The sequence below is a fragment of the Ovis aries genome, chromosome X, assembly GCF_016772045.2.
Source record: "Ovis aries strain OAR_USU_Benz2616 breed Rambouillet chromosome X, ARS-UI_Ramb_v3.0, whole genome shotgun sequence".
Taxonomy (NCBI): domain Eukaryota; kingdom Metazoa; phylum Chordata; class Mammalia; order Artiodactyla; family Bovidae; genus Ovis; species Ovis aries.
In genome coordinates this window covers 79,019,868-79,038,929 of record NC_056080.1, presented here as the reverse complement: position 1 = coordinate 79,038,929, position 19,062 = coordinate 79,019,868, and the positions used below count along the sequence as shown (strand labels likewise).

At 53.1% G+C, this 19,062-nt stretch overlaps 2 pseudogenes; one reads left to right on the top strand and one right to left on the bottom strand.

The window, feature by feature from the left end:
* Positions 1-1,521: 1,521 nt before the first annotated feature.
* LOC114111485 (melanoma-associated antigen 10-like) lies at positions 1,522-9,014 on the bottom strand (annotated as a pseudogene).
* Positions 9,015-11,568: 2,554 nt separating this feature from the next.
* On the top strand, positions 11,569-18,333 carry LOC114111631 (heat shock transcription factor, X-linked member 3-like; annotated as a pseudogene).
* Positions 18,334-19,062: the final 729 nt, after the last annotated feature.

The following is a 19,062-nucleotide window of genomic DNA, read 5'->3' as shown; positions in this document are numbered from 1 at the left end:
TCTCAGTGTTTGTGACTCTATAATTATTTAGGTCTCTCTCTGTGTGTCTCTCAGTATGTGCGTCTCTCAGTGTGTGTTTCTCTTTCTCATTGTGGATGTCTTTCTCTCAGTGTGTATGTGTGTCTTTCTCTGTATGTGTATGTCTCTAAGTGTGTGTGTGTTTGTGTGTGTGTGTTTGTGTGTGTTACTCTATGTGTCACTATGTGTGGCTCACAATGTTTGTGTCTCTGTCTCAGTGTGTATATTTCTCTCAGTGTGTGTGTTTCTCACAGTGTGTTTCTCCTTCTCAGTGTGGATGTCTCTCTCTCTCAGTGTGTGTGTCTCTGTATGTTGTGTGTTCACACTTTCAAAGTGAGTGTCTCTCCCTTGTGTGTCTTTTTCAGTGTGTGTGTGTTTGTCTTTCTCTCAGTGTGCATGGCTAACTCTCAGTGTGTGTGTGTCCCTTTCAGTGTGTGTGTCTCTGTGTGTGTGTCTCTGTGTGTCTTCCAATGTGTCTCTCTCTCCATGTGTGTGTTTCTGTCTCATTGTGTGTCTGCCTCAGTGCCATGGATCTCTTTGGTAGTGTCTGTGTGTGTTTCTCAATGTGTGTGTCTCCCTCTCAGTGTGTGTGTGTATCTCTCTCAGTGTGTGAATGTGTGTCTCGCTCTCTGTGGTTAAGTTTCTCTCCCTCAGTGTGTGTGTGTGTCTTGGTCTCAGGAGTGTGTGTCTCTTAGATCTCAACAAATATTTCACCATAGAAGATAAACAACAACAAAAAAAAAGAAAGAAAAAAATCCAAGCTCATATACCCAGATATTAGAGGTTGGGGAATAGGGTGTGGGCAAATAAAGTGAAGATCAAAAGGTACAAACTTCCACCTATAATTTAGTTTTGGGGATGTAATGTACAACCAAAGTTGTGATAAAAATACTGTATTGCATATTTGAAAGCTGCTAAGTTCTTATACAATTAAAAGATGCTTTCTCCTTGGAAGGAAAGGTATGACCAACCTAGACAGCATATTGAAAAGCAGAGACATTACTTTGCCAACAAAGGTCCGTCTAGTCAAGTGTATGGTTGTTCCAGTGGTCATGTATGGATGTGAGAGCTGCACTGTGAGGAAAGCTAAGTGCACAAGAATTGATGCTTTTGAACTGTGGTGTTGGAGAAGACTCTTGAGAGTCCCTTGGACTGCAAGGAGATCCAGTAAGTCCATTCTAAAGGAGATCAGTCCTGGGTGTTCATTGGAAGGACTGATACTAAAGCTGAAACTCCAATACTTTGGCCACCTCATGCAAAGAGTTGACTCATTGGAAAAGACTGATGCTGGGAGGAATTTTGGGGCAGGAGGAGAAGGGGACGACCGAGGATGAGATGGCTGGATGGCAACATGGACTTGATGGACGTGAGTCTAAGTGAACTCTGGGAGATGGTGATGGACAGGGAGGCCTGATGTGCTGTGATTCTTGGGGTCGTGGAAAGTCAGACACGACTGAACAACTGAACTGAACTGAAAGAAAAATAACTTTTAACTACATATGATAATGTGATAAATAAATTTATTGTGGTGATCAAAAAAAAAAAAAAAAAACGAAGCAACATTTCCAGGGGTATGACAAAGTTATTCACAAAGGGAACTGACAGGAAGAGCTCCCAATGGCCAATCTGAGAACAATTTGAAAATGAAAATATATAAATTTGTATTGGAGTTTAACCCAAAGTGTAATATAAATACCATGAGTCCATACTGAGAAAAAATTAATGATTTCTTAATTACACAAACAAAGATAGGCAAATCTCCCACAGAGAAAAATTCCAGTTTATGCAGACACTCCCACTTCTAGAAAGTGGAGCATAACTCCCTACCCCTGAAGCATGGACCATCCATCGTGACTTTCCTCCTAGGAGGACAGGATGGAAATGGGGCATAAAACAATCACTTTATCGCACAGACACCTGACAAGCACTACCTCAGCCAGATGATCAATGAGAGCATCATCAGTGATCAACTGTGCTAATAGAATATACACTTGATTTGATGTGATGAGAATGGGATTTTTATCAGTAATATTCCTCCGGCAAACTCGTAATCCAAGACGAGGCGTGAGTACAATATCAGACAAATCCCAATCAAGGGACAGGGACATTGTACAAAACATCTACTGAGTACTCCTCAAAACTGTCAATATCATCCAAAACAAAGAAATGTTAAAGCGAAGGGGAACCCAAGGAGACATTACAACTAAATGTTAGGCTGGTTTCCTGGCCAAGATCCTGGAGTGGGTAAAACCTATAGAAATCTGAGTAAAGTATGGGCTTTAGTTGATAATAAATAATGCATCAATACTTCCTCATCAATACTTCTTCAATGATTCCTCAGTAATAAATGTATCATATTAATGTAAGATATTAGTAATAGGGGAAACTGGGTGAGGGCATATGAGAAGTCCACGATTTTCACAAATATTACTCAAATCTAAAGGGTTACAACGGAAAAGCTCCAATTAAAGTCTATTGACAGTTTCAAAATAATAATAATAAAAAAAGACAAGGAATCTTTGGGGAAAAGATGCTGAGTATGTTTAAAAAGGAAATAGAAAGGAAACCAAACGCAAGCACACAGAACCTGTGTGAAACAACCCTTCCTAAATTATCTTCAGCTGTTCTTCTCCCTTAACATCCAACCCCATATAATATACTAACGGGGCCTCTTCCACCACAGAAACATCACTGGATCCACTTTTTTCTCAAGTCCCACAAACACTGCCCTGACCCAATCTCATGGATATTTTGCCTGGATATGGCAAGAGCCACCACCTGAGGCCAGGGGTAGACCTGGAACCCTGTTTTGCCCCAAATCCACTTTAAGACATCAGCAAGTGTTATTTGCCACAGAAGAAGTCTGGCACGTTCCAGCAGGGGTCAGTGTCTTGCCAAAGATAAAAGAGTCCAGAGCAAACGTTCAGCTGTGCATACATGTGAGCCGTGCTCAGTCGCACTGTCATATCTGACTCTTTGAGACCCCATAGACTGTAGTCCCCCGGGCTCCTCTGTCCGTGGGATTTCCCAGGCAAGAATACTTGAGTGGACTGCCATTTCCTCCTCCAGAGTACCTTCCCACCCAGGGATCAAACTCGCATCTCCCACATTGTAGGCGGATTCTTTAACACTGAGTCTCCAGGGAAGCCATGAGGAAACACAGGGCCTTCTCAGAAGAGCAGAACATTCACTGAGACTCCTTAAGCCAGGGGAGGCCCCTGTCCAATCGCTGATGCCCTGGGCAAGATCAGCTTGGGAACAGGGTGGTGTGTTTCCACACAGAGGCTGCTGCAGAAGATGCTGGATCCTGGAAATGACCTCCAGATAAGTCGGTGGGGGCAGGGGGCAGTTTGGGTCTCCTAGCAGCCAAAGGCCTGAGGTTCTTATGTACCCAGAGCAAGAACACAACCACACCTGACAGTCATATACAATAAGGGGCATGAGGAATACCCGTTATGAGAGCTGTCATGTATCCATCCTGGAGGGAAACCCGGGGCTGTGGTCCTGGCCTTGGCCCCAGAGCACGGATGTCCTCATGGAGGCCGGGGTGGCAGCTCACCTGCAGCAGCATCTGCTCCCCCCTCCCTCTCCTGGCCAGTCCCGGGAAAGTCAGATGGGATCTCCAGGGGCTTGCTGCTTCCACCTCGCTGGGGCAGCCAACCCTCTGTGCAGCCTGCACCCCTGGGATGCCAGATTCCTCTCCTCCCTGGTTCCTTTCTGAATCCCCACTGGAGTCTGTGGCCTCTGGCACCTAGGAGAGCATCCTGGGTATGATCCCTGCCATCTGCTAGAGCCTGTCCTCTGCTCAAACAGACCGACTGGCTCCTAGCTGGCTCTATGGATGGCTGACCAGACACCCCTCTGCCTCCCTTATTCAGGCTCAAAAGCCATGACCTAACAGTCACATTCAAAGACCCTGCGTTTACTCCAACAGGTGGGATTCCACAGGGAATGGTCTGATACACCTCACGATTATATAGATGTGCCCCGCACATCCATGGCAATCATTACTACTGACCCACCACGAGGAGACTCGCCCAGGGGCTGCGTCAAGTCCTGCGGGCTCGAGCTGAAGCACCATGGAAGGGGATGCTGCTCTGGGACTTTCAGATAAAGATACACACGTGAGGTCATCAGGACCAGGGCCTAAGCTGTTCTCAGTGGGGATCCGGAGAGGGGGCCAGGCAGGACAAAACCCAAGGCTAGGTTCTGAGGGAGAGGGGGCACTGTGGGCAGCAGGGGTGGGAGGCCTCATGACTGGGGCCCATGAGGAGTATGCTCCCAACCCCAACAGGGAATTTTGGCAGCTGGCTCCTGTCCTCCTGATGGAGACTGAGCAGAGCCCCGAAGGGGCTGACAGTGCCTCTCACCGGGGGTGGTGGCAGGCTGTGGGTGGGGGTGGGTGGAATTCCTGCAGCCAGCTCCCTGTGGGCCAGCCTCTCTCAAGGGTCAGAAGTGCAGGACTTTAGTCCCTAGGAGAGAAGCCTCACTCAGATTTGTCTATGTCTGTGTGTTGTCCTGACTTGATGATTAACCCCCAGGCACCTGTGTCCCTTCAAAACAAATGGTCGTGACAAAAAATGCTTCTTTTCCAAATTCACTGGTCACGGGTCATCACATGACCCTTCCAAAGTGAAGAGGCCTGGCAGGGCCGTGTCCCCATGTGTGCAGGGAGAGAGAAAGACAAGAAGTAACTGAACATCTGCTGCTGCTGCTGCTGCTAAGTCGCTTCAGTCCTGTCTGACTCTGTGCAACCCCAAAGACGGCAGCCCACCAGGCTCCTCCATCCTTGGGATCCTCCAGGCAAGAACACTGGAGTGGGTTGCCATTTCCTTCTCCAATGCATGAAAGTGAAAAGTGAAAGTGAAGTCGCTCAGTCATGTCCGACTCCTAGAGACCCCACGGACTGCAGCCTACCAGGCTCCTCCGTCCATGGGATTCCCTAGGCAAGAGAACTGGAGTGGGGTGCCATTGCCTTCTCTGACTGAACACCTGACATCTCTCCAATTCCACACTGCCTACCAGATGCTCAACAAACAGCAGCAGTTAGAACTTATAATGACAAAATCTCCTCTGTTTTGGGGAAGAGAGTCTGAGCAGGTCACATGGGTCTGGAAATTCTCAACCATTTCCAAGTGTCCACTGACTATGTGGCAGGTGCCATGTATGTAGCCAGAATCACATCTTCTGTTCCTGTTGTTCTCTGGCACTCAGCAGGGAGAGCTGCCCCTTCAGCCCCCTGCACCCGCCCACACACCGGACTGCAGTGACCTCACCACCTCCTGAGGCTGGAACTCGCTCCTGTCATTTGATGCCAGGCACAGCCTTAACCTGTTGAGTCTCTGCTGCCTCCACACTTCTGACTCTGCCTGAAGCCAGGGACGCTGGTGGATGTTGCATCTTTTTTTTTTTTTTTTTAATATCACAGCAAAAGAGACACAGATGTATGGATGCTGCATCTTTTCTGGCTAGTACTTATTTCTTTTGTCATTTGGATCTCAGACTCTGAGTCTCAGATAAATAAAAAAAGCAGTCAAAATCGCTGCTCTGTGCGTTTTCCTCTTAGAGGTTATGTTATTCAACCTGGGTGTATGTGTGTGCTTGAGGGGTGTGGAGCAGTGTCTTTCCCAGCTGGGAATCAAAGTTCCCAGGATCCAGTCACCCGGCAGGATTTCTCCACTTAGCAGCTTCTCTTCACTCATTTCATCCCTCTGATAGCCAGAGCATGGGCACAAGTGACCAAAATTAAGTCCAGATGACCAAATAAATGGTCATTTCAATATACTTGGTAATCTGCTTTCCCAGGACAGAGAGTAGAGGGCCAGCCCAGGGAATACTGGGCCATACTTCAAAGCAACATTTGCTCTTCTCCAGGATTCTGAGCAGATGGTGGGGCAGTGGTAGAAAACACCTCCTTTGCCCCTGTGGTCAACAGCAATGCAACAACAGTCAGGACCCCTTCCTTCCTGCCCGAGAAAGAGATCTCTCTGTGTTTTATCCAAGATGCAAAAGGATACCTCACAGCAATGATCTGTTTCAGACTTTCCTGTCACCCCCAAGACACACTGTCTGCAAGTCAGAAGGATGCCACCATGCAGCCTCTTCACAATCACCTCCCACAGAAGGAACCCAGCTTCCCAAAGCCCCAGAACGCCCTGGCTCAGACATTGACATTGCAGCATTCCTCTAGGAGCCTGAGCGCCCCACCCTGTGTTGCCTGGTTTAGTGTGACTAGGGGACTTATCTCCACCTTCTTCGTGTGACTATGGCTCCTAGATCATCGCTCAAGGTGTGTGTGTGGGGGGGTGTCCGGCTTCTCCCAGTGTCCCCACTGCTAACCCAGCCTTTCATGGAGCAGTGGCTCCATAAAGGTCTTTGGAATACACGAGCCGGTGAGCAGGGAGCTCAATTCATTATCCGCTAATTCCTTAAATAACCCAGGCAAATCCACATGAACAAGACATTATTTAGTTTTTGAAAATGACACATGAGAAGGACAGAACCATGAATTCACTACAATTGCTTTTATCATCTCTTCCATCATCAATATTACTGGCAAGTAAGCTCACTTTTCCAAAACAGTTCTAATTCCAATTCCATTGCATCCTGTTCAGGACCACAAAATACCATGGAAGAGTCTCCAATCTCTTTTACAAAACAGCAAAACTCTTGCTCACAAACTGGGTAAGCGCAAATGCACTGTGATCAGCATCATTCACAAAGCTAAGACACTGAAGTTTATTTAGCATTCTATGAAAACAATCAAAGTTTGAAAATTTTCTAAGGAGAACTGGTGAACCTCCATGTCATCATACAGAAAACAAATGCAATGAAGCTATACACTGGTTCGCCAAACTGCCCCAGGCCCTCACTTCTGAGAAGGCTGACCGCTCCCTCTTCAATCTCAGAGCGAAGGGTCACCTGGATGCTGCTCTGGCTCAGTCCGCCTCATCGTCCTCCCTTGCAGCCCCTGCAGACTGCAGTGGGAAGGCCCTCAAAGCCCTTTGTTTGACCCTGAGCAGAAATGCCATGATTTCCCACTTGCTGGTCTCCGCATAAGCCCGGGGACCCCACAGGAACTCATAGCGAGCAGGGTGGCTGTAAGGCACCTGCCGGTACTCCAGGTACCCTCCTGCACCCACACGTGGGTCAGAAGCGTCCTGGGCTCCCCAAAGATGCAGTGCACACTCCCAGCATACACACCCAATCTGCTGAGTGCTCCCCAGACCTTCTCCTCAGGGGCACGGTCTCCATTGCGCATGATCAGGTTGAGGACCAGCACCAGGAGGCCGGCCTTGGGGATGCTCTGCCCACTGCTCAGCATTGCGTTGCAGCTGAGGCCCAGGATGGAGACCATGATGTAGATGTGCTCCCTGGGGTCCACCTCCTTCACTTCCACGCCAAAGACCAGCTGCAGGCACTGCGAGGCTTGGCTGAAGACCACCGGGAAGTACTCCTGGTTATCCCTGAGGACCTTTTTCAGCATTTCCGCCTGGGAGGTCGGCTCCTTGGCTCGATACTTGAGGAGCAGGAACTTCATTAGGCTAGCTATCATCTCATTCAGCGCTTGGTGGGGCAAGGACTCCCACCGCCTAAGGAGGACACTGTGGGGAGGAGGCCGAGGCAGATGCAGCCACCCCTGCCTCAGCCCCCAAGAGCTGCGCAGTCACCAGGCCCTGGGCCTCGCCAGGGTCCTGAAAATCTTCCTCGGGCTTGCTCAGCTCACTCATCTCGACCACGAGCGTGATGCCTGGGATCAAACCACAGACAGGAGTCAGCCAGGGTGACAGATGGGGACCACGGGCCAGGCTGGGGGAGAGAGGGGCTGTGAATGGCCTCAGCTGAGCACCACACCCTGGGCGGACTGACACAGGCAACTTACAGGTCTCCTCTTGAGGGGTGCTCTCACACCTCACAGGGGCAAGCCTCCGGGGCAGCCAGTCCCCTGGTTACCGGAAGGAGGAAGTGAGGTGGCTCCGCAGGGTACAGTCAGCACAGTCCAAGATTTCCGAGGCTGACAAGGTGGGGGATTAGGCCCTTGGGTGGTCCCTTCTGTTCTGGGGTGGGGAGCCCCCGGTGCACATTCAGGGTACCCTCCTTACCTTGACTCTGGGTACTGCCTGCACCTTCTCTGCCCTCTGACCTCAGGGCACGAGCCTCAGTCCTCTGCCTTCCCCTCCTGGTTCCTGCAGCTCCTGTGAGAAAAAGGGAGGGGGCAGCTCGGGGGTATCCTGTGGCACAGCCCTGAGCCTTCTGTGACAGTACAAGGGGAGGACTCTGTGAGGTCCCCCCAGTTGTGTGGTGGGAGGTCCCCTCAGGGCTCCCTTGTAGTGCTCACCTTGCCCCTGGCACCACCAGTTCCCTCCCCTCTGGGGGCCTGCATGGAAATTCAGAACAAGATCCCAGCCTCAACAGAAAGCCCTGAGGGGCTCCACATGCTGCCCAACCTGCCCAGGGCTTCCTGTGATTCCTAGGCTGGGGACATGCTCGGTCCTCAGCTCCTCCTCACGTCCTGCCTGGCCTCCCAGCACTGACCACAGGGGCGGGGGTCTGCTTAGTCCTCCCTTGGGTTTGGGGAGTTCAGCCTCTGCCGACCTGAAGCCTCTGCCCTCCGCCCAAATAAACCTCACCTCCCGGGGTCCCTAAGCCAGAAGTCAAGAAACTGCTCACCCCGCTCTAGGGCCTCCAAGAGTCCCCACAAGGGCTAGGATCCCTGCCTCCCTGTTGGGGTCTTTCCGCTTCAGTCCACCCTCGCATGCAGCCTGGCCCTCAGGCAGGACCGGCGATTGTCCCGTCCGCCATTTTGAGACCCTGCCACTTTCACAAGATCCCCAGTCTCTCTCAGACCAGCATGTAAGAAAGGCAGACAGACAGAATGTGCTCCCAGGGCCGACTACAGGGGCGGAGATCTGTGGGGATCCGTCGCTCCTCATGCAGGGTCCCCTCAGTCCTCCTTCAGGCACCTCACCTGCCTCCGGCCGGGACCTGGGATTCTCGCCTCGCCCCAGCTGAAGCCCCGCCCCTTATACCAGGGCCCCAGTCTCTCCAAGACCCGGATGTCAGGAAGTCAGACCATGCCTGCTGCGCTCATCCGACCCCACAGTTGCCCTGGACTGACGGCAGAGATGAGCCTCTCTGAGGTACCCTCTGATTGGGGTTCAGGGTCCTCTAGTTCCTCCTCAGGGTCCTCAACCTGACACCCCACCGGACCTGGGAATCGGACCACCTAAGGCCCCGCCCCAGATGCAAGGTCCCCAGTCTGAGATCCCGACTGACCGACTCAGGAAGTCAGCCCCCCTACCACGTCTCCAGTCTGAGATCGGATATGAGGAAGTGAAACCACGCACTGTGGGCTCATCCTACCCCAGGGCCGCCAAGGACCAACAGCAGCTACAGGCTTCTCTGAGGTCTCCTCTGATTGGGGTCCAGAGTCCGCTCAGTCCTCCCTCAGGGTCCTCAACTTGAAACTCTGGAGGAGCTGGGCTTCTTCCCTCTGCTCACCCGAGGCCACGCCCCCTTTCCCAGGTCCCCAGTTTCTCTGAGACCTGGATGTCAGGAAATGCAGCATGTGCTCATCCACCCTCTGTGTTCCCTGAGCCTTGATGTGAGGGTCCCGCCTCGGGTCAACACTAGGGGCATCCCTGGACCTGCCAGGGCTCAAGATGAGGTCCCTGAGGGATGATAAAAGGTAACCCCACTGATCCCTGCCCCTGCTGTCAGCCCTGGGCCACCCTGGTGGTGGGATGAGCACTTGGCAGCCTGTTCTGACTTCCGCATCTGCATCTCAGAGACATTAGGCAACTGTTAGAAGGGGCAGGGCCTCAGATGGGAAGAGGGGGAGATCTTAGTTCTTTTGAGGGTCAAGGTGAAGACACTAAGGGAGGACTGAGAGGACGCTGGACCCCAGAGCAGAGTGGGGTCTGGGAGGACATAGGGCAGATGAACCATGGTGCATTTCCTGACATCCGGGTGTCAGAGAGACTGGGGACCTGACATAACGGATGGGGCACGAGTGGGGAGAGGAGAGAATCGAAAGCCCTTACACAGAGACAAGTTGAGGTCCCTGAGGGATGACTGAAGGGACCCCAAGTGAAGACTCTAGGGACCCCAAGGTAAGACTGATGGAACCCCACAGATCTCAGCCCCTGTTATCGGCCCTAGGAGCCCTTGGGGTAAGAAGAGCACAATAGGTCTGTCCTCTCTTCCTGAGTTCCGGGTCTGTGAGTGTGGGGACCAGATGTGAGGAGCAGGGACCTCTTCCCACCTTTCCTAGTGGGGAGACGCCAGAGCCTAGGTCCTACCGGAAGTCAAGGTGAACACCCTGAGTGAGGACTGAGGGTAGTCAGATCTCAGACCAGAGGGAACCTTGGTAGTCCCCAGGCAGGACAACTTCATGCCGCATTGCCTGACATCCCTGTCAGAGAGACGGGTGAAAGCAGCAGAGCCTCCCGATTACAGACAGGACACTTGCAGATCTTGCCTGGAGTACAGGCTCCATGCGAGGAGGGACCACGAGACAGTTAGACCCCAACAGGGAGGGACTTGGCCCTTGCAGGAGGGTCTTGGAGGGCCCAGAGCAGGGTGGTGAGCAGGGTGAGCAGCTTCTTGACATCTGGCCTAGGGACCTCGTGAGGTGAGGTTTTTCAGGTGGAGTGCGGATGTTTTCAGGTTAGTAGAGGCTGGACACACTAATCCCGATGGAGGACTAAGCAGACCCCTGCCTCTGTGGTCAGTGCTGGGAGGCCAGGCAGGACGTGAAGAGGAGTTGAGGACCGAGCATCTCCCCAGCCTAGGACCCATGGGATTCCCTGGGCAGGTACGGCCTCTTGTGGGGCCCCTCAGCACTTTTTGTTCAGGCTAGGGTCTTGTTCTGAGTTTCCTTGCAGGTCCCCAGAGGGTAGGGATCAGGTTGTACCAGGGGAAAGGTGAGCACTGCAAGGGAGCCCTGAGGGGACCTCCCGCCACACAAAACTGAGGGACCTCACAGAGTCCACCCCTCGTACTGTCACAGAAGGCTCAGGACTGTGCCACAGGATACCCCCGAGCTGCGTCCTCCCTTTCTCTCACAGGAGCTGCAGGAACCAGGAGGCGAAAGCAGAGGTCTGAGGCCCGTGTCCTGAGGTCAGAGAGCAGAGGTGGTCCAGGCAGTACCCGGAGTCAAGGTGAGGAGGGTGCCCTGAGTGTACACCAGGGGCTCCCCATCCCAGAACAGAGGGGACCCCACATGGGCCTAGTCCCACCACATTGTCAGCCTGGGAAGTCTTGGACTGTGCTGACTGCACCCTGGGGAGACACCTCACTTCCTTCTTCAGGTAGCCAGGGGACTGGATGCCCCGGAGGCTTGCGCCTGTGAAGTCTGAGAACACCTTTCAAGAGGAGATGCGTAAGTGGCCTGTGGCCGCCCAGGGTGTGGTTTTCAGCTGAGGCTGTTCACAGCCCCTCTCTCCACCATCCAGGCCTGTGGTCCCCACATGTCCCCATCTGCCCCCCGCCCGCCTCCGCCGCCTCCCTCCTGCCTCAGGCTGTGGTTTGATCCCAGGCATCGCGCTCATGGTCGACATGAGTGAGCTGAGCAAGCTCGAGGAAGAACTTAGGACCCAGGCCCAGGGCCCATTGGAGGCGCAGCTCTTGGGGCCTGAGGCAGGGGAGACTGCAATTGCCACCCCCCCCCCCCGCCCCCAGTCTCTGGCCTTGCCCCCGGTAGCTCTGAATGAGATGCTGGCTAACCTGATTAAGTTCCTGCTGCTCATGCATCCGGCCAAGGAGCTGACCTCCCAGGTGGAAATGCTAAAGAAGGTCCTCAGGGATTACCAGGAGCACTTTCCGGTGGTCTTCAGCCAAGCCTCACAGTGCCTGCAGCTGGTCTGTGGTGTGGAGGTGAAGGAGATGGAACCCAGGGAACACATATACATCATGGTCCCCACCGTGGGCCTCACCTATGATAAGATGCTGAACAGTGGGCAGGGCCTGTTGGGGAAACTGGTGTATAGCATCTTTGGGTTCCTGTTCTCTATGATGACATGGAGATTCATCTGTTTTCCTTAGAGAACGTTCAAACTTTGATTGTTTTCTTTTTCTTTTTTTTCATGATTGTTTTCATAGAAGGCTAAATAAACTTCAGTGTCTTACCTTAGTGAATGATGTTGATCACAGTGTGTTTGAACTTACCCAGTTCAAGAACAAGAGCTTCGCTGTTTTGTAAAAGAGATTGGAGACTCTTCCATTGTGTTTTGTGGTCCCGAACAGGATGCAATGGAATTGGAATTAGAACTGTTTTGGAAAAGTGAGCTTACTTAGCAGTAATATTGATGGGGGAAGAATTAGATGATAAAAGTAATTGTAGTGAATTCATGGTTCTGTCCTTCTTGTGTGTCATTTTCAAAAACTAAATTATCTCTGTTTATTTGGATTTGCCTGGGTCATTTTAGGAAGTAGCAGATAATGAATTGAGCCCCCTGCTCACTGGCTCGTGTATTCCGAAGACCTTTTTGGTGCCTCTGCTCTGTGAAATGCTGTGTTAGCAGTGGGGACACTAGGAGAAGCAGGACACCCCCACACCTAGAGCGACGGTCTAGGAGCTGCAGTCACATGAGGAAGGTGGAAAGACATCCCATAGTCGCAATGAACAGTGCAACACAGGGCAGGGTGGTGGGGTTACGGGAGGAGTGTTGGAGTGTCAGTGCCTGAGCCAGGGTGGTTTGGGGCTTGGGAAAGCTGGGTTCTTTCTCTGGGAGGTGACTGTGTTGAGGCTGGGTGGTGGCAGCCCTCAGACTTGCAGACAGTGTGTCTTGAGGGTGACGGGAAATTCTGAAGTGGATCTTTGCTGTGAGGTGTCCTTTTGCATCTTGGATAAAGCCCAGAGAGATCTCTTTCTTGGGCAGGAAGGAAGGGGCCCTGGCTCTCGTCACATTGCTCTTGATCACAGGGGCAAATGAGGTGTTTTCACACCCCATGCTGCTGCTACTGCTGCTAAGTAGCTTCAGTCGTGTCTGACTCTGTGCAACCCCATAGACAGCAGCCCACCAGGCTCCCCCGTCCCTGGGATTCTCCAGGCAAGAACACTGGAGTGGGTTGCCATTTCCTTCTCCAGTGGGTGAAAGTGAAAAGTGAAAGTGAAGTCGCTCAGTCGTATCCGACTCTTAGTGACCCCATGGACTGCAGCCTGCCAGGCTCCTCCATCCATGGGATTTTCCAGGCAAGAGTACTGGAGTGGGGTGCCATTGCCTTCTCCATCATACCCCATATCTGCTAGGAATTCTGCAGAACTTGGTCACACTCCCTTGAAATGGTGCCCAAGAAATCCATGAAACTACTCTCTTTTTCCTGGACCAGGGGATCCGGATCATAAAGTGTTAATTAGCTTTGAATTATCTTGATTGTATTTGGCCATCATAATCAATGAATCGACCTCTGTTGGGGCTGCAATGAAGGAAAATAACGGTTTGGATGGAAGACCGGCTGAGGCAGAGGCAAAGACTGGTTCTTGCTTCTATTTCCTATAGCAGCTTGGGTCCTGCTGGAACACTCCTTCACACCCAAGTTTAACAGGTCCTCTAACTGGAAGTGGGGCTTAACAGGTAGCTAAAATGATGAAGAATCTGCTTGCACTGTGGGAGACCTGGGTTCGACACCTGGGTCAGGAAGATTGCCTAGAGAAGGGCATGGCAACCCACTCCAGTATTCCTGCCTGGAGAATTCCATGGACAGAGGAGACTGGCAGGCTACAGTCCACGGAATTGCAAAGAGTCAGACATGACTGAGTGACAAACACTATAGTCCACTATGGTCTAAGTAGGAAAGTTTCTTAGTTTTATTTATGAAACGTCCAGTTTGGCTGATTAGCTATTCCACATCCTCTTGAGGGTCATATTCTCTGACATGCCTGGACCACAAAGCAGCCAACCCCATCCCACAGTGGAGACTGGAGGAGTGTCTGGGGGCAACAATGTGCGAGATTCCTGTCGTGTCATCACAGTGCCAACGGCCGCCAGGCCCTGCGAGCTCTGTACTGTCCCTCAGGCCCATCCTGCAACCCAGCATAAGGGGCTCCTCACACCTGCTCACATCCCAGATGAAGAACTCAGGCCATGGGGCTTGGGCTTCTTCCCAAGACCACCTGCTAGTGAGGGCCAGGGTGGGCTTAGAGCCCTGGTCTCAATTCCTCTGGAGCCCCTGCCCTCCCCGCCCAGCCCAGGCTGTGCCCCATCCTTCCGACACCTCACGCCTTCCTCTTAGTGCTACACGATGTCTCTAAGGCGACAAAAAGCAGGCTGGCAGAAGGAAGGGGACAAGGCGAATCAGAAGCACTGTGGGCTGCTCTGTGCTTTGCTGAGAACTGACTCTGTCTGGGGCCGGTGTCTCTGTGCAGTCCCAGCACCTCCCGAGTGAGGGCAGTGCCCTGTCCTTGCTGCTGCCATGGGGCCTCCTGCCCAAGTGAATGTGCCAGGCTGACCAGCTTCTCACTGAGCAGGAGGGAGGAGGGCCTGACTGTATGGTCCCAGTCCAACTGGAATAAGGCTCCTATAGGAGCCTCCTCCGATATGGGAGGGAAGGTAACACAGGCAGACCCCCGAGGCTCCAGGTCTCTCCAGCTGCAGTGAGGGAGGGGAGCAGCTGCAGGGCCTCTGCTCTGGGGACACCAGGGTGGGGATGCCAAGTGCAGGGGCAGGAGAGCTAGGCTGAGAAGGGCAGGCCTTTGACATCATGAGAGCTTGGTGTGTGCACAATACATGTGTCCCGAGCACCAGCTGACGAAGACTCCTCAGTGCCACGTGAACCCACTGCCAGGCCCCAGGTGGTGCCTGGAGGATGGGGACCAGAAAACGCAGCTCCCTCAGGATCCAGGGGGTGAGGCGGGGCCCCGAGTGGGGTTGGGTGGAGGCAGGAAAGGCCACCCAGCCAAGCTGCCCACAGATACCAGTCTCCCGTCCCCTTCAGAGGAGCCACCAGGGTCATGTTCCAGTCAGATGAACCGACCTGAAGGAATGCCTTGTCAGCCTGTTTAGGAGTGCAAAGGCAAGGGAGCAAGCCCAAGTCGAGGCCTGCAAGCTCCATTCTGGCCACCGGTCCTCAGGCCAAGATTCCCTGGGAGAGCCTCTTCCACAGCCTCTTAGCTCTCCCCTTTCACACAGCAGGCTGTGCCCCTCACACAGGGCAAATGACCCTGCTGAGTGGCAGAACTAGGGGGACACCATCTCTAGGGGGACAGTGCCCTAGGGTCCTCACACGTGGGCCTTTCCAAGGTGCTGGTCTGTCCCCTACATGGGATTTTGAAGAACAGTGGCCCACAAAGGTCAGAGAACACACATCTCCAAACCCACTGCCCTATCGTCCATGTGCCGTGCAGACAGGTGACTCTCACTTGGGTTTCATCCAGTCCCACACCCAGACTCTCATCCATTTTCAAATACAGGTAGGCGGGGGCATCCTTTGGTCACACCTAGCTCAACAACTGAGAACTCTCCCTGGGGGTGAGTGTGTATAAAGGAGACTCCTTGAAAAGTACCTAACCTGTGAGCCAACAAAATCATTCAATGTACCAGCCATCTGGGTAAGGGAGAACAGGTCCACAGTGGTGGTGGGGGCAGGGGCAGGGGCAGGGGCAGGGGCAGGGGTGGAGGAGATCAGAGCTGGCCTCGGAGAGGACCACTGAAATGCTTGTTTTCAACAGAACAATCTGCACCTTGAACCCCTAGTCAAGTCCTTCAAAGGGCAAGTACCCATGGGACATGCAAGTTGGACATGGGAGGCCAGGACTAGGGATAGCAGAAGTCAAACCACCCCAGTTACGAAAGGAAACAGGATTTCGAGTCAGCCTCCAGGGAGTCTAAATCCAAGTCTGAGACTCTGGGAACGGGGCAGGGAAAGCACACACCCAGGTGTTCCCAAGGTGAGCCATGAGAGCAGTCTTTATAGGAAGAAATGGAAACTGAAGGCAACAACCTGTAATGTTCAGTGGGATGACGTCTGGGGGTGGGCAGAACTCAGGAGGCTGCGAGTTCAGCAGAGCACCTGGCTGTGCCCTCTTACACGGCATCGTGTGGAGTCCGTGTCTCGTGTGGAGTCCGTGTCCATGTCTCCTTATTCTCCACAGTCAAGTGGAACGTGAGGTCGCTCCCACTGTGCTCAAGCACAGCCCTATTCTGGGGAAGGCTTGACCTGGGGGGTGCTGGGGACAGGACAACAGGACTCTGACTTTGGGGCCATCTGAGCAGGACCTACCTACCAGCAGCACCAGCTGGAAGAGACCAAAGCCAGAAGAGGGGCAAGGAGACCGGGATGGGGGTTGGGGGTTGGGGTGGGACCAACAACTCAGCTAGGCCATCCAGCCCTCTACAGACCCGGTCTTCTGGGAGGAACAGTCGCCAGGAGCCCATCTGACCCCTGGGGTCTCTCTTGGTGGAAGCTGAGCCAGGGCTCACCAGGGCCTGGCCCTTTAGCAGAAGCCAGCCACAGGCCTGCCCATTGCTAAGGAGGGAGGTGGAGCCAGGGGCACGTTTGTCAACCTATCCAGGACCTGGCCCCCTGAAACAAGGTGCCTGGCAGCAGATGAGAGCTTTTGCAGGCAACCTGAAGCATGTTTTTCTGTACTTTCAGACAAGAAACAAGCTGGGGATCCCATCCCTGTCTACATCCCCCCTCCCCCACACTGGGTGCAGGGCTGCCTCACCACATCAGCTCTGTGACATCATGAAACAATTAAGGGAGCTGACCACTTAATTGGCTGCCAGATTCTAGAACCTCCAGAGAGTATTTTTGGGCTCCCCCCAACCCTGGTCTGAGGCCCTTCTGCCTTGAGCGTTCACTGCTTGGATAGAGAATGCTCCTGAGCTAGAGTGGCTCCATGGCTAGTCGGAGTTCCAACGAGGCACACAGCCCCGCTGGCCCCATCAACTGATGGGAAGCCCACAGCAGGAGACACCCCCCCATTCTTTCCCAATGCAAATGTGTATTCAGGGGAGGTTTTGGCAAAGCAGGGTGACCAACCCGAGAGCCTAGATCTGGGCTCCCAAGACAACCCACCCCCCCCCACAGGGCCCAAACCCAGAAACAGCCAACAAGGAAGAGAACAACACCGTCCTCAGGCTGTCCTTTCCCAGGAAGCTCTGGATGATCGTGGAGGATGCGGCCTTCACCTCTGTGCACTGGAACAACAAGGCAGACACAGTGGTCATCAAGGCAGATCTCTTCCAGACAGAGGGCCTCCAGGGCAGAAGTGTGGACAGTATCTTTGAGACAGACAGCATCCAGAGTTTTATCTGTGAACTGAACCTGTATGAGTTCAGTAAAATCCATCCTTCGGGTAGCTCTGTGGGGAAAAAGAGGATGATGGTAAGGAAGAAAGCCCTTCCAGGGAGACTAGACTAGATGACCCGAGTGCTTGACGGCTTTCGTTTCCCAGGAGAACTGTTTTCTCATGAGAGGGTGGTTAAGGAAAGAGAAGAAAGCAGGGCCTTTCGTGTTCCACAAATCCCCTTAGACAGGATCCACATGGGTGACTCCAGATCCTGAGAGGCCACTTGATGTCAGGGACCGCCAGCTACACCTCAAGCGAGGCCAACCCCAGGGGAGCTCTAGGGAGAACACTTGCTAGGGCCTCAACCTGCCAGGAATGAAAAGACCTTATCTCCCTCCTTAGGGAAGGCCAGGACTGTGGTGGGGAGGAGGGCAGCGAGGAATGGCTATTCTCCTCCACAATGGCTAAAGTAATCCATGTCCTTTCAGATCTATCACAGCTCCAACTTTCAGAGAGACAAGCCTCTCTTCCTGCAGAACATCCAGACAAAAGGCAACCCCATAACAACTGCTCAGCCCGCCACTGGCACAACAACGACTCCAAAGAGAAAGAAGTGAGCGTTGACGACCAGACACTCTCCTTGATTCCATCACAACGAGTCCACCCAAGAGGCTGACAAGAAGGCCCAGAAGGGAGCCCCAACTGCTCACGGAACCCACGGCCGGCACTCTTTTGTGTTCTGTGGCCTCTGGTTTACGGGCAGTGTAGCCGTGCAGGCCGGGGCAAACCATCTTCCCAGAGAACAGGGCAGCCCCAGTGGAGAGGGTACGTCCAGCAATGCCACATCTGTACCCCCGGCTACTGCTGGATAGGACACCACAGGGGAACTGTCCGAGAGCCTCCCAGAGTACCCAGGTTATGGTTCAGTGATGATTATGTACAGCATCTATTATTCCATCGTGAAAGCGGCCATTTCAGTTGTGACCCCAATCGAGGCCCCTGAGGTGGAAGAGGAGCAGGAGTCCTCAGATTACAAGTGTGCCCTCTGTGAGCAGTTCTAGAACAACCCCAGTCCCTGAGCTGCCAGGTCCCCAGGGACACTCAAAAGCACTCTCTTGTAATCAAAAATCTAATTCTGGCTCCAATAAAGTAAAGCAAAACTTCACTGGAGTAAATAAAGAATTGAACAAGAACTTTGAGTCTGTGTTCTTTATCTGTCCATGCTATTCAGACATGGCACTGGAGGGGCCACATGAGGCTGGAAGCCCACACCCCAGGAAAGCTTCAGTCCAGTCCTCATGGTCCATTTTCATCTGAAGCAGCAGCATTTCGAACGCTCGGCCAAGGGTCTGACCCACAAGCTGAGCACTGAGGCGAACCCAGGACGGACTGGTCCCTGTGCCTTGCCTGCCACTCAGGAGACAGCCCAGCCAGGCTCCTGACCTTGGGGGTGTCACCTTCCATGAGTCACGCACCCTGAAGCAGAAGGGGCTGCTCCTGGGTCCCCCGATGATGCCATAGGTTTCTGATCAGTAGCTGAGAGTCTCCAGCTCCCAATCCAGGGGCCTCCTCAAGAGGTGGGGGTGACCCCACCGGCTAAAGGCCTTGCAAACACATGACCCCAAACCCAAAGACAAGTACGAGGTTTCCACAAGGTGAACACTAGCCCTTGTTGTTCTGAGCTCACAGCTGTATTTAAGAGCCTGTCTTTGGACGTGGAATAGCCAGGCACTGCGTCCAACACACACACTTTGTGAGCCAAGGGACACTTTCCAGCAGGGCAAGGGTCACCTGCAAGGACAAACCAC